Raw genomic sequence first — 15,591 nt, forward strand, 5'->3', positions numbered from 1 at the left:
GTTCATCCATCTCTAAGGAAACTGCAAAGCCTTTCAGTATGGGTAGAGTGGAAAGCTGGAAAGGCATGTAAGTAAAAAATAATGCCCTTTTTATGCCCTCTTAGAGATACTGAATTTTAACCTGTGAAAACTGTAAAACTATCAGGAGTGTAGAGAATAGAAAAGAGGTGCAGTCCTGGGCTAGAGGGCCAGGTGGAAACTCTTGCCCTAATGCAGATGATTAAGAAGCGGCCCTCCACCAGCTGAGGCAGAGGCTCTATGGGATGACATGTGATTCCTTCCCACTCACCTCCTCCCACAGGGTTTGGTAGTGTCTAGAGGCATTGTGGTTGTACCAGCAAGGGGTGCTACTAGTATCTAGTGGGGTAAAGGACAGGGTAACTGCTAAATATTTAACAATGCACAGGACAACCCCCCTCCTCCAACGACAAAGAACTAACTGGCTCAAGATTTCAGTAGAGCCAAGATTGAGAAACCCTAAATGAAGGACATTTAAAAGGCACAGAGATGATAGAAGTTAAGTAAGCAGAATTGGTCAGTTTTTTTATATGATTAGATATAGAGGTTAGAAAGAAGTAAAGAATTATTTCAGGTTTCTAGTTTGGATAACTGAGAGGTCAAAGGGAGGAATGGGTTGGGAAAATAGAGATAAGAATTTAAATGCTGAATATGCTAAGTTTTCTCAAACTTATCAAGTGTACCTCCAAGTGAAGATATACAGCTGGCAGTTGGAAGAAGAGGGCAGGATATGAGAGAGATCTCAGCTGAAGATAAGAGATTTGGGAGATGTTGGTCTGTGAGTGGTAGTTCTATCTTTGGAGGTGGATGGGATAGGGAAGATGATACCTATGGATTGAATAGGGTAAAATGAGAAAGAATAGGGCTAAGGATTAATCTAAATTTCTGAGCTCTCCTTCTATTTTACTGAATCAGAATCTCGGTCCTCCAAGCCAGTCTACCAGATCAGATAAGATCCAAGATTCTGCATTTTTGGCAAGCAACCCAGGTGATTTTGCAGCACACTACCATTTTAGAACAACAGATTTAGGTCTCAGAAGAGAAGTCTCAAAAGGAGCAGAGAGCGAGGTAGCAAGAAAACTAGGGAAGAACAGAGACCCACAAGCCAAGAAAGGAAAGTTTAAAGCAGGGCTCTGTCGGTGCAAGAGGTTGTTGTAGAGCCGTACTGGCCATTAGAAATATAATGTGAGTCACATAAGCTATTGTAAGTTTTCTGGTAGTGATACAAAAAGCTAAACAGAAGCAGATGAAATTGATTTTAGAGATATAGCTTGTTTAACCCAGTAATTAAGAATTATTATAACATGTAATTAACATAAAAACTAATGAGGTATGTCACATTCTTTTATTCGTATTATGTCTTGGAAACCTGGTGTGTGTTTTACACCTCCAGCGCCTCCCAATTTGGTCTAGCTACACTTCAGATTTTCGGTAGCCACATGTGCCTAGTGGCTACCAGAGTGGATAGCACAGGTGTAGAAAGTCAAGTAAGGAAAACACTCTTATCTTCCAGCTCAGACTAAAATGAACTAGAAGGAAAATAAAAAACTAAATATGTTCCATAGCTGTACTAATAAAATAGTTATAGATGGTGTGATAAGACCTGTTTCAGTGATGTGGGTGATGGTAGAAACCAGAATATACCCAGTTAAAGAGTGGGAAGTTAGAGATGCTGACAGCTACTTGAGAGAACATCTTCAACAAGCTTTGCTATTAAGTATAAAGAGGCCCCCCTTTTTTTGTGTCTTTGAATATGAATTTTAAGATTAAAGAACACAATTCAGTTTTTAATTTAGGTTTTAACAATTACATTTGGATTTCTGCTTCTGCAAAATTATGGTATCACTAGAAACACCTGGAAAATTGAGCATAATATGTGAAATGAATTGGGCATGGTAACTCACAAATGTAGTCCTAGCTAACTGGAGAAGCTGAGATGGGAGTATCACTTGAGGAAAGATATATATATTTTATATATTTTATATATACATGTATTTATGTATATATAAAATATAAAATATGTATGTAAATATTATTTAATATATAATGAATATATTTATATAATATATAAAAACATAATATGTATAAAATGTATAATATATACTATAAAATATTTATATTTAATATGAATATATAATATTCATATTTAATATAAAATATTTATATTTATATAGAATATATAATATTTACATTTAATATAACACATTTATATTTATATAAATATATAATATATTAAATATAAAATATTCATATTTATATAAAATATATAATATATAATATTTTATATAAATATATAAAATATACATTATAAATATATAATATTTATAAGATATAATATATACACACATATATACAGTCATATAAATCATAAGTAGGTATACTTATACATACTTAGGGAAGGGTTGTATATATACATGTACACATATATGTATGTATATATGAAATAATTGTTTTCAGACATTAGCCCAACAGGCAGTGCAGGATTGTGATCCCTGAGAGAACAGAAACAATGAATTAAGTTCCATAATGACCCCAGCTTACTATCTGGAGGCAGTGTCCAGAGCCTAGAACAGGGAGGGGAACCTGAACAAAAACCCGTAGTTTCACTAAATGGAGGCGACAGACATGGGAATTTGGAGAGGCTGATGGGCAGAGTATCTGAGAGGAGGACATGGCACACAAGAGAGTCTTGGACATCTATAAGAGTGTTCCTTTGTATTGAGGACTTCCCTTTGGGGCTGAGTACTTATCTGTGCAATGGAAGGGTGAAACTCCACGAGGCTGGGGAAAAGCAGTGGGCCAAACAATTTCTAGTACTTACACAGGGCTGGGAATAGTTTGTCTTCCCATAAGCCAGAGCAGATTGACAGACCTTGTAAGAAGCTCTTATTTGTTTCTACCAATGAAAGTAACAGTAGGAGCTGGGCCAGGTCGGTCTTTCTCTCTGTCTTCCTGTCTCCACATGGGCTTTTTGCTTAGGCTAGTTTGGTCTTCTTCACAGCATGGCAGCCAGAGGGTAGTTGGATTTATCACGTGGTGTCTCAGAGCTCCCTGGGTTTGTGCTCCAGGAAGCAAGTTGAAAGCCTCTTTGCCTTTTATGACTTAGCCCCTGGAAACATGTAGCGTCACTTCCACTGAATTCTCTTGGTTATGTGGGAGTCATTAAGTTGCCCCAGATTCACAGGAAAGGAACATAATCTCTACCTCTTGATGGGAGGAGTGTCAAAAAACATATTTTTAAAAAATTCTACAGTACTTATGCTACTGCATACAATAGCATGGCCTGGTGTCAAATCTAATAACTACCATAATTGCAAAGTAGTAATGAATATGAATATATCCTGAGATATCTGTAACAACTATAATATGATACAAAAAAGTTATGTGATTTCTATTGGTGACAAAGTTATAGATACTGTAAACAAAGTTATTAGTACTGCAGCAGTGCTAATAGGCACTGCTAATACTATAAATGAAACGCTAAATTTCAATTAGAGGTTAGGAGAAATAAAGAGAAATCTCACTAGGGACATAGAACAGCATTTAGGACCCAGATGAAGTTACAAACCATGAATACACAGAGACGTAAAATAATGATGTGAAAATTTCAATTTTTCTTCTAGTGTATAGGTGTCCTTGTGTAGGACCAGTGAAGGCAGACAACAGAATTAAGGGAGAGCGATTGATGGTTAGATGTGTAAGAAGGACAAGAGAGTTTAGGGTTTTGTCATGGAAGTCATTAGATGGTGAGAATCATGAGATAAGACATAATGTCAGTTTAATTTACTATAGTATTCCAAGAGCCTACCACTATTAGTTGAGTAAGTGGAATGGTTGAAGTGACAAATCTCTTCAAATAAACAAATGAACGAAAGAGGGAAAGCTGGTTGAGAATGAAGAGAAATGGAGCTTTCAAAATCAAAGTTGAAGGCAAGGAGGTGAAATCTGTGATCAAATTGAAACAATGAACAGTTGGAACAGTTGTGGTCAGGGAGTGGAACTAGAGTTTAGGATATCAGCTAGTGAGGTAGTTTCCTGTGAGAAATACACAGCTTCTCAGTAAAGGTACTTGGGAATGTGCAAAGGAACCAAGAATTAGGCAAAAAGGAAACATTTGTGTGCAAGAATCCCACGTTTGGGATGAGATGGCATGTACTCTGAAAGGGAATGAAGGGGAATGAATTCTTAGCAATAGTTTCATTTCCTTTGTGTAAGCTTTTTATTGAATTTTGACATACCACAAGGAAGTACACAAGTTCTAAGTCTACAGCTTGATACATTTTTATATCTGTGTAACCACTACCCAGGTCAAGAAATTATGAGCTCCCAGAAGTCTCTCATACGCTGTCTCCCAGTTGTGAGCACCTTTTACCAAAGGTAACCACCATTCTAACTTCTTTGACCATAGATTGGTTTTGGTTGTTTCTGGACTTTGAGCTTTGGAATTATACCACATATATTCTTTTGTGTCTGGCCTCTTGTGGTCAATATTATGTCTGTGAAATTCATCGATGTTGTATGTAGCAATTAATTATTTGCCGTTGTTGAGTGGTGTTTCTATTACATGAAACTGACATTTTCTTTTATCTGTTTCACTGTTGATGGACATTGGGTTCATTCAGTTTGGGGCTTCTACAAATAATGCTGCAAGAAACATTAGAACATTCTGTCTTTTGGTTCACATACATTTACACTTTCATTTGGATATGTAGTAGGGAGTGGAATTGTTGGATTATAGGCAATGTGTGTGTTCAGTTTGAGTAGATACTGCTGAAGAGGTTTTCAAAGTGGTTGCATCTATTTACATTCCTTCCAGCACCAATTTACACTCGTAAACCACTTGGAGTTCTCAGTTGTTATTGTTGGCTTTCATTTTAGTTATTCTGGAGCATGCATAACTAATTACTTTCTAAAGCTTCAATATCCTCCTTGGGGCATGAAACAAAACTCTAAGTGGGCTCTGGAATCAGACTGCCTGGTTCAAATCCCGGCTCAGCCACTAGTAGGATAACGTGTGTGGAATTTACATTAATTCTCTAAGCTTCAAATTCTTATCTGTAAAATAGAGAAAGTAGCATCTGCCTTATAGGGTTTCTGTGGGGAATAAATGAATATGTGTTTGTGTACGTGTGTGTGTTTGTGTATAACTTTTTAAATATATAGTTTAGTATAGTGCCTGGCACATAGTTCTCAATAACTGGTGGCTATAATTATTCTTGCTACTATTTATGGACCTCCAATTATATCTGAAAACACTGGAATGATAAGCTCACATATCTCATTTATGACATGGTGTATTTCAATCTTGAAAAATGGATATTAAACTTCAAAGAAGTGGAGTCATCATTTGAATTAGTATCCTCTAACCTCACACCTACCTTGTCCTTTCCTTCCTTATAACAATATTTAAGAGTCAGTCGATTTAAAGAAATGTGATATAGGGGATTTAACTAATGACTGGACAGAAGGACAGATTGAAACTGCATTTTTCAGCGGTTCTTCTGATTTGTCTCATTTGAAGTAAAGATTTCAGACTGTTGTGGGGTGGCATAGGGGAAGGAAATACAGATTTCTTCACAGCTGCTACTCAAAATACTAGCCATGTAACTAGGAAAGAATTTGGCTCAAATAAAAATCCCAGGGCTCTTTATTGCCATCATGATCATTATTTTATCAATTAGGATTTATCTGGGTGTCCACAGTGTGTTTGGCACAACATCAAGGAAGGAAGCTGATGATTACAGGAACCATTTTGGTTACATCTTCGAATTACCCAAATGGTGTGAATTAAATGCAGAAATTAATTATTAAAAATTAGTAATTCAACAGCACTGGGAGTAAAAAAAAAAAGAGAACTAGAAAAGGAATTAAGAGGTTGATGAAATTTAGTTCCATAAATGGTAATGTTATACAACTAACATATAAATGACAATTTTTAAAGGTTACATAACCAGTACATAATAGGGACAGTCAAAACTCACACCCAGGTTGTCTGTCTAAAAATACAGTGTTTTTCCTACCCAATCAGACTGCATCTCAATCTGCAAGAATCATATTCTTAGAAAACTAGAAAATATTATATATTTATAATATTAATATCAATTACTTCTTTTGAATTGCTCCTTTGGAAAATTGGTCAAGCCATTAGATTCTACTTGTTCTATCTTTTCTGTATTAGTCATTATCTGTGATAAGAAGAGAAGGTAATGATAGCTTTGGTCAGGATGCCCTAGCTTTGGTGGAGCTTATTTAGATGAACATTATAAGTATTCTAAATATTTTTGGAAAAAATTACTAAAACATTATAGATATTTTTGAGATTCCTTGAAAAAATTTCGTTTGGGCCTTTGGACAAATCTTTGCAGAGCAATACTGCCTAAAAGCCAGCAGAGGGAGAACAGAGCATTGTTTTGCTAATTTTCACCAAGTTTCCCCTCATTCTCTTTTACGTTTTATTTTTCCACATATTTAATACATTTCTTGACCATGAGATACTATTATCCTGTCCTGCACTTTTGGAAAGGGCAGAGGATGCTGCTATCATTGAATTAGAGTTTTGTTTAACTCACTGATCAATAGGCTATCAAATGAGCTGGGTTAGACAGTTCTTTTTCTTTTTCTTTTTTCTTACACTTTATGTTCTAGGGTACATGTGCACAAAGTGCAGGTTTGTTACATATGTATACATGTGCCATGTTGGTGTGCTGCAACCATTAACTCATCATTTGCATTAGGTTTATCTCCTAATACTATCCCTCCTTGTTCCCCGCACCCCACAACAGGCCCAAGTGTGTGATGTTCCCCTTCCTGTGTCCAAGTGATCTCATTGTTCAGTTCCCACCTATGAGTGAGAATATGCGGTGTTTGGTTTTCTGTTCTTGCGATATTTTGCTAAGAATGATGGTTTCCAGCTGCTTCCATGTCCCTACAAAGGACACGAACTCATCCTTTTTTAAGGCTGCATGGTATTCCATGGTGTATATGTGCCACATTTTCTTAATCCAGTCTGTCATTGATGGACATTTGGGATGGTTCCAAGTCTTTGCTATTGTGAATAGTGCTGCAATAAACATACGTGTGCATGTGTCTTTATAGCAGCATGATTTATAATCCTTTGGGTATATACCCAGTAAGGGGATGGCTGGGTCAAATGGTATTTCTAGTTCTATATCCCTGAGGAATCGCCACACTGTCTTCCACAATGGTTGAACTAGTTTACAGTCCCACCAACAGTGTAAAAGTGCTCCTATTTCTCCACATCCTCTCCAGCACCTGTTGTTTCCTGGCTTTTTAATGATCACCATTCTAACTGGTATGACATGGTATTTCATTATGGTTTTGATTTGCATTTCTCTGATGGCTAGTGATGATGAGCATTTTTTCATGTGTCTGTTGGCTGTATGCATATCTTCTTTTGAGAAGTGTCTGTTCATTTTCTTTGCCCACTTTTTAATAGTTGTTTGTTTATTTCTTGTAAATTTGTTTGAGTTCTTTGTAGGTTCTGGATATTAGCCCTTTGTCAGATAAGTAGATTGCAAAAATTTTCTACCAATCTGTAGGTTGCCTGTTCACTCTGATGGTAGTTCTTTTGCCGTGCAGAAGCTTTTTAGTTTAGTTAGATCCCATTTGTCAATGTTGGCTTTTGTTGCCGTTGCTTTTGGTGTTTTAGACATGAAGTCCTTGCCCATGCCTATGTCCTGAATGGTATTTACCTAGGTTTTCTTCTAGGGTTTTTATGGTTTTAGGTCTCACATTTAAGTCTCTAATCCATCTTGAATTAATTTTTGTATAAGGTGTAAGGAAGGGATCCAGTTTCAGCTTTCTACTTATGGCTAGCCAGTTTTCCCAGCACCATTTATTAAACAGAGAATCCTTTCCCCATTTCTTGTTTTTGTCAAGTTTGCCAAAGATCAGATGGTTGTAGGTGTGTTGTATTATTTCTGAGGGCTCTGTTCTGTTCCATTGGTCTGCATCTCTGTTTTGGTACAAGTACTATGCTGTTTTGGTTACTGTAGCCTTGCAGTATAGTTTGACATCAGGTAGTGTGATGCCTTCGGCTTTGCTCTTTTGACTTAGGATTGTCTTGCCAATGTGGGCTCTTTTTTGGTTCCATATGAACTTTAAAGTAGTTTTTTCTAATTATGTGAGGAAAGTCATTGGTAGCTTGATGGGGATGGCATCGAATCTATAAATCACCTTGGGCAGTATGACCATTTTCACGATACTGATTCTTCCTATCCATGAGCATGGAATGTTCTTCCATTTGTTTGTGTCCTCTTTAATTTCCTTGAGTAGTGGTTTGTAGTTCTCCTTGAAGAGGTCCTTCACATCCCTTGTAAGTTGGATTCCTAGATATTTTATTCTCTTTGAATCAATTGTGAATGGGAGTTCATTCATGATATGGCTCTCTGCTTGTTTGTTATTGGTGTATAAGAATGTTTGTGATTTTTGCACATTGATTTTGTATCCTGAGACTTTGCTGAAGTTGCTTATCAGCTTAAGGAGATTTTGGGCTGAGACAATGGGGTTTTCTGAATATACAATCATGTCATCTGCAAACAGGGACAATTTGACTTCTTCTTTTCCTAATTGAATACCCTTTATTTCTTTCTCTTGCCTGATTGCCCTGGCCAGAACTTCCAACACTATGTTGAATAGGGGTGGTGAGAGAGGGCATCCCTGTCTTGTGCCAGTTTTTAAGGGGAATGCTTCCAGTTTTTGCCCATTCAGTATGATGTTGGCTGTGGGTTTGTCATAAATAGCTCTTATTATTTTGAGATGCATTCCATCATTAACAAATGTATTGAGAGTTTCTAGCATGAAGGACTGTTGAATTTTGTCAAAGGCCTTTTCTGCATCTATTAAGATAATCATGTGGTTTTTGTCTTTGGTTCTGTTTATATGCTGGATTACATTTATTGATTTTCATATATTGAACCAGTCTTTCATCCCAGGGATGAAGCCCACTTGATCATGGTGGATAAGCTTTTTGATGTGCTGGTGGATTCGGTTTGCCAGTATTTTACTGAGGATTTGTGCATCAATGTTCATCAGGGATATAGGTCTAAAATTCTCTTTTTTTGTTGTGTCTCTGCGAGGCTTTGGTATCAGGATGATGTTGGCTACATAAAATGAGTCAGAGAGGATTCCCTCTTTTTCTATTGATTGGAATAGTTTCAGAAGGAACGGTACCAGCTGCACCTTAGTTATTTCTTGCCTTCTGCTAGATTTTGAATGTGTTTGCTCTTGCTTCTCTAGTTCTTTTAATTGTGATGTTAGGGTATTGATTTTAGATCTTTCCTGCTTTCTCTTATGGACATTTAGTGCTATAAATTTCCCTCTACACACTGCTTTAAATGTGTCCCAGAGATTCTGGTATGTTGTGTCTTTTTTCTCTTTGGTTTCAAAGAACATCTTTATTTTTGCCTTCATTCCATTATTTACTCAGTAGTCATTCAGGAGCAAGTTGTTTAGTTTCCATGTAGTTGTGCAGTTTTGAGTGAGTTTCTTAATCCTGAGTTCTAATTTGATTGCACTGTGGGGTCTGAGAGACAGTTTGTTGTGATTTCTGTTCTTTTACATTTGCTGAGGAGTGCTTTACTTCCGATTATGTGGTCAATTTTAGAATAAGTGTGATGTGGTGCTGAGAAGAATGTATATTCTGTTGATTTGGGGTGGAGAGTTCTGTAGATGTCTATTAGGTCTGTTTGTTGCAGAGCTGAGTTCAGGTTGTGGATATCCTTGTTAACCTTCTGTCTCATTGATCTGTCTGATTTTGACAGTGGAGTGTTAAAGTCTCCCATTATTATTGTGTGGGAGTGTAAATCTCTTTGTAAGACTCTAAGGTCTTGGTTTATGAATCTGGGTGCTCCTGTATTAGGTGCATATGTATTTAGGATAGTTAGCTCTTCTTGTTGAATTGATCCCTTTACCATTATGTAATGGCCTTCTTTGTCTCTTTTGATGTTTGTTTGTTTAGAGTCTGTTTTATCAGAGACTATAATTACAACCCCTGCCTTTTTTTGTTTTCCATTTTCTTGTTAGATGTTCCTCCATCCCTTTATTTTGAGCCTATGTGTGTCTCTGCATGTGAGATGGGTCTCCTGAATACAGCAAACTGATGGGTCTTGACTCTTTATCCAATTTGCCAGTCTGTTTCTTTTAATTGGACCATTTAGTCCATTTACATTTAAGGTTAATATTGTTATGTGTGAACTTGATCCTGTCATTGTGATATTAGCTAATCATTTTACTCGTTAGTTGATGTAGTTTTTTTCCTAGCATCGATGGTCTTTACATTTTGGCATATTTTTGCAGTGGCTGGTACTGGTTGTTGCTTTCCATGTTTAGTGCTTCCTTCGGGAGCTCTTGTAGGGCAGGCCTGGTGGTGACAAAATCTCTCAGTATTTGCTTGTCTGTAAAGGATTTTATTTCTCCTTCACTTATGAAACTTACTTTGGCTGGATATGAAATTCTGGGTTTAAAATTCTTTTCTTTAAGAATGTTGAATATTGGCCCGCACTCTCTTCTGGCTTGTAGAGTTTCTGCCGAGAGTTCTACTGTTAGTCTGATGGGCTTCCCTTTGTGGGTAACCTGACCTTTCTCTCTGGCTGTCCTTAACAATTTTTTCTTCATTTCAACTTTGGTGACTCTGACAATTATGTGTCTTAGATTTGCTCTTCTCGAGGAGTATCCTTGTGGCGTTCTCTGTATTTCCTGAATTTGAATGTTGGCCTGCCTTGCTAGGTTGGGGAAGTTCTCCTGGATAATATCCTGCAGAGTGTTTTCCAGCTTGGTTCCATTCTCCCTGTCACTTTCAGGTACACCAATCAGATGTAGATTTGGTCTTTTCACATACTCGCATATTTCTTGGAAACTTTGTTCATTTCTTTTTATTCTTTTTTCTCTAAACTTCTCTTCTTGCTTCATTTCATTCATTTGATCTTCAATCATTGATACCCTTTCTTGTAGTTGATCAAGTCGGTTACTGAAGCTTGTGCATTTCTCACATAGTTCTCTTGTCATGGTTTTCATCTCTATCAGGTCGTTTATGCTTTCTCTGCATTGGTTATTCTAGTTATCCATTCGTCAAATCTTTTTTCAAGGTTTTTAGTTTCTTTGCACTGGGTTTGTAGTTAGCTCCTCCTTTAGCTCAGAGAAGTTTGATTATTTGAAGCCTTCTTCTCTCAACTCGTCAAAGTCATTCTCCGTCCAGGTTTGTTCTGTTGCTGGCGAGGAACTGCATTCCTTTGGATGGGGAGAGGTGCTCTGATTTTTAGAATTTTCAGCTTTTCTGCACTGCTTTTTCCCCATCTTTGTGGTTTTATCTACCTTTGGTCTTTGATGATGGTGACGTACAGATGGGATTTTGGTGTGGATGTCCTTTCTGTTTGTTAGTTTTCCTTCTAACAGTCAGGACCCTCAGCTGCAGGGGTTAGACAATTCTTAAGCATAGTCAGAGTTTATTTACGTGGCTTTCACATGTTCTTCTCTCTAATATTGTGTCAATTAGGTGATTTTAAATATTATATATAATCAAGTCAATTAATATAGGTTCTCTCACCTCCAATAATTACTACTTAAAGAAAGTTACGATGTAATACCAAGGTTTGGAATTATCTCATTAGTGACTTGATGTTGGTATGTAAGAGGACAAATGTATATTGACTCAAAACAAAGTTGAAAATGATGACTTTTTATAATGAGAGTTTTAGAAATAAAATTCAAGTGCCAGTTAGTTGAAGTAATCACCTACTCATTTTTCCAAAAATCTTCAATATGTTTCCACATTTACTATTTCTTTATTTTCTGTATCTTCAAAGTTTGAGGTAGAAAACTGAATACATTACATACTTGTCCTCAAAGAATTCATAAGAGGCAGATACAGAAACAGATGATCAAAAATGTTAACAGTAGTGTTAGACATGTTCATGAGGCAGTAAGTGTGCATAGAACACAGGCACCCAAACCAATAAAGGGTATCTGGATTGCTTCCTGGAGGAGCTTCATCTGAACTGAGATTCCTTATTTATGCTTCATTTACGCTTTTGTGGGTGATTCCCTCCCCTATCCACATGGTTATGGTGAGAGCAGCTATTCTGTACATCATCACGCTGCATCCCTGGGCCACAAATGTTTGGGCCATGAGTGGGCACATGGAACATGCTGAGCCAATCAATGTCCCTCCCTAGGATTTTTCCACATGGGACTCACTGAAGCTTGAGAACTGTCAATTGCTATGTTTTCTGCCATTTGATAGAGGAAAACCAATAATAACAACAATGTGAGTTACCTTGACATGCACAGGGAGAAGCAGAGACAAACTGTGAAGAGAACGCATCTCTCAGAGAATGCATTCTATTGTTACCTACAATAGATAATGCAATCACTTCCTTGCTCTCTGTTTCAGGAAACTTCCCAGTATCCTTACAGTAAATTTCTCTTTTTTTTCTCAAGTTAATTTGAACTGGCTTCCTTTCTTCTGCAGCCATGAGAATCCCAGCTGGTATGAAGAGTTACCAAGGCAGAGGAAGGGTGAAGGACACTTCATGGACTGCATGTTCAAAGCCACAGAGACGTAAAAAAGCATGGCATGTATAGAGTAATATAAATAGTTCAGTTTTGTTGAAACAAAATGAGAGAGAAAGAGTGCTAAGAGATTTGGTGAGAGATATATCATTTTAAAGAGTTTAACTCTACCCTAAAGGCAGTTAAGAGCCTTACACTGGTTTAGACAGTGAGTGACATAGTCAGATATGTGGTTTAGAGAGATCACTGTGGCAGGAGTTTCTTCAATAGTTGTCTTATCTCTGGGCTTATCCTATGTTCCCTCACCCAGGAACCTGTGGGAAGAAGATGGGGCATAGAAAATGTTTTCTTTCACTAGCCAGAGCAAAGCCCAGAGTCATGATTTTTTTTTTTTTTTGAGACGGAGTCTTGCTCTGTCTCCCAGGCTGGAGCGCAGTGGCCGGATCTCAGCTCACTGCAAGCTCCGCCTCCCAGGTTTACATCATTCTCCTGCCTCAGCCTCCCGAGTAGCTGGGACTACAGGTGCCCACCACCTTGCCCGGCTAGTTTTTTGTATTTTTTTTTTTTTTTTTAGTAGAGACAGGGTTTCACCGGGTTAGCCAGGATGTTCTCGATCTCCTGACCTTGTGATCCGCCCGTCTCGGCCTCCCAAAGTGCTGAGATTACAGGCTTGAGCCACTGTGCCCGGCTTGATTTTTTATTATTTGCATTTTAATTGCTATTTAACAGTCTGTCTTCTCTTGCATTCTGAAAGTCCCACTGGGGCACAGGCCATGTCTAGTTTGTTTATCATTGAATTCCCAATGCCTATCTTAGTACCTGGAACACATGGTGATTCAATAAAAAGTTGTTAAGTGAATAAATGATTGAATGAGTAAATAAATAGTGATAAAGTGGGGGAGATAAATTCAAGATAAATTTTGCAATAGTCAGGACTTGATGAGTTTTATAAAATATCCTCCTTTACTGAGCACTTATGTGCTCTGCAGGGGACGGAGTACTTTGCATGCATTATCTTATTTAAATTTCACAACAATCACCTGCGTAACATGTACCACAGCTCTTCCTGTTTTTCATATGGGGGAAAAAGAAGATTAAAGAGACTAAATGCTAGTTTGAACCATATGAAATTGCCACCTAATAATGTGCCCAATATAGTTAATGAGTCAGTAAATACTCTACAAACTGAATGTGTGTTTTCTCACCAAATTTACATGTTGAAACCTAATCCCCAATGTGATAGTATTAGGAAATGGGGCCTTTGGGAGGTAATTAGGTCACAGATATGGAGCCCTGATGAATGGAACTAATGCGCTTATAAGGGACTGAAGAGGTCAGAGTTCTTCCTTCCACCATGTGAGAATACACACCAAATCTGCCAGCTCCTTGATCTTAAACTTTCTAGTCTCAAGAACTGTGAGATATAAATATCTTTTGTTTATAAGCCACCAGTTTATGGTGCTTTATTATAGCAGTCTAAATGGACCAAGACAAAGTGGTACTGAAACAGTTGAATATCCAGATGCAAAAAAGTAAACAGTGATTTTTATGTCATACCATATATAAAAATTAATGCAAAATAGATCACATGTTCAAATATATCTACACTATAAAAAAAGGTCTAGAAGCAAGTATATGAGATATTCTTTGTATTTTGGTTTAGACAAATTTTTTTTTTTAGATACAACCTAAACAACAGGAACCATAAAATAAAAAAATGATAATTGGATTTCATGAAAATGAAAAACTCTCAATCTTCAAAAGACACCGATGGAAACAAAAAGAAAAGCAACACACTCTGATAAAACACTTGTAGACATATATCTGATTAAGGACCTTTTTCTAGAATATATCAAGAACTCTTTTTTTTTTCTTTTATTTATTTTTTATTATAATTATACTTTAAGTTCTAGGGTACATGTGCATAACGTGCAGGTTTGTTACATATATATACTTGTGCCATGTTGGTGTGCTGCACCCATCAACTCGTCAGCACCCATCAACTCGTCATTTACATCAGGTATAACTCCCAATGCAATCCCTCCCCCCTCCCCCCTCCCCATGATAGGCCCTGGTGTGTGATGTCCCCCTTCCCGAGTCCAAGTGATCTCATTGTTCAGTTCCCACCTATGAGCTTATAATTCAATAATGGTAAGACAAATGACACAATTTAAAACAAAATTGGTTGAAGATGTGAAGACAAACTTTGTCGAAAATATATCAGTGGCAATGATATGTGAAAAGATGTTCAATATCATTAATCATTTATAAAATGCAAATTAAAGCCACAATGAGATAGCACTACACATCTACTATATGGCTAAAATTTTTTTAAAAAATTGATAAAATCAAGTGCTTGAGAGGAGGTATGGAGCAAATGACATTCTCATACATTTCAGGTGGAAATGCAAAAGAGTACAGCCACTTTGGAAATGCCGTTTGACAATCCTTACAAGTTAAACAGATCACTTAGAAATCCCACTCTCAGGCATTTATCAGGGACAATTTTAAGCACCTACCTAATCAATAATATGGATCTGAATGCTCATAGCAGCTTTATTCATAATAGTTGAAAACAAGAAAGAACCAAAGTGTCCATTGAATGATGAATGGACAAATAAATAATGGTATACCCATACAATGGAATAACACTCAGCAATGAAAAAAAGCTAATCTACTGATAAGCATAACATGTATGAATATCAGAAGCATTATGCTATAAAAAGAAGCCAGATACAGTATGTAGTCTTTTGCATGATTCCATTTATAAGAAATTTTAGAAAAGAGGCACAAGTATAGAGATAGAAAGGAGATCAGTCGTTGCCAGAAGCCAAAGAGGATTGACAGCAATGGTAAATGAGGAAACTTTTGAGATGATACAAATGTTCTGTATTATCATTGTAGTGATATTCAAATAACTGAATTTATTTGTCAAAACTCATCAATTGTATACTTACAAATTGGTGAATATTACTGTCTATAGGTTGCACTTAAATCCCAATGGCTAATGAGAGAGAGAGAAAAGGAGAAGTGAGAAAGAGAGTA

This window comes from Theropithecus gelada, chromosome 14, assembly GCF_003255815.1.
Source record: "Theropithecus gelada isolate Dixy chromosome 14, Tgel_1.0, whole genome shotgun sequence".
In the NCBI taxonomy this organism is placed as follows: Eukaryota; Metazoa; Chordata; class Mammalia; order Primates; family Cercopithecidae; genus Theropithecus; species Theropithecus gelada.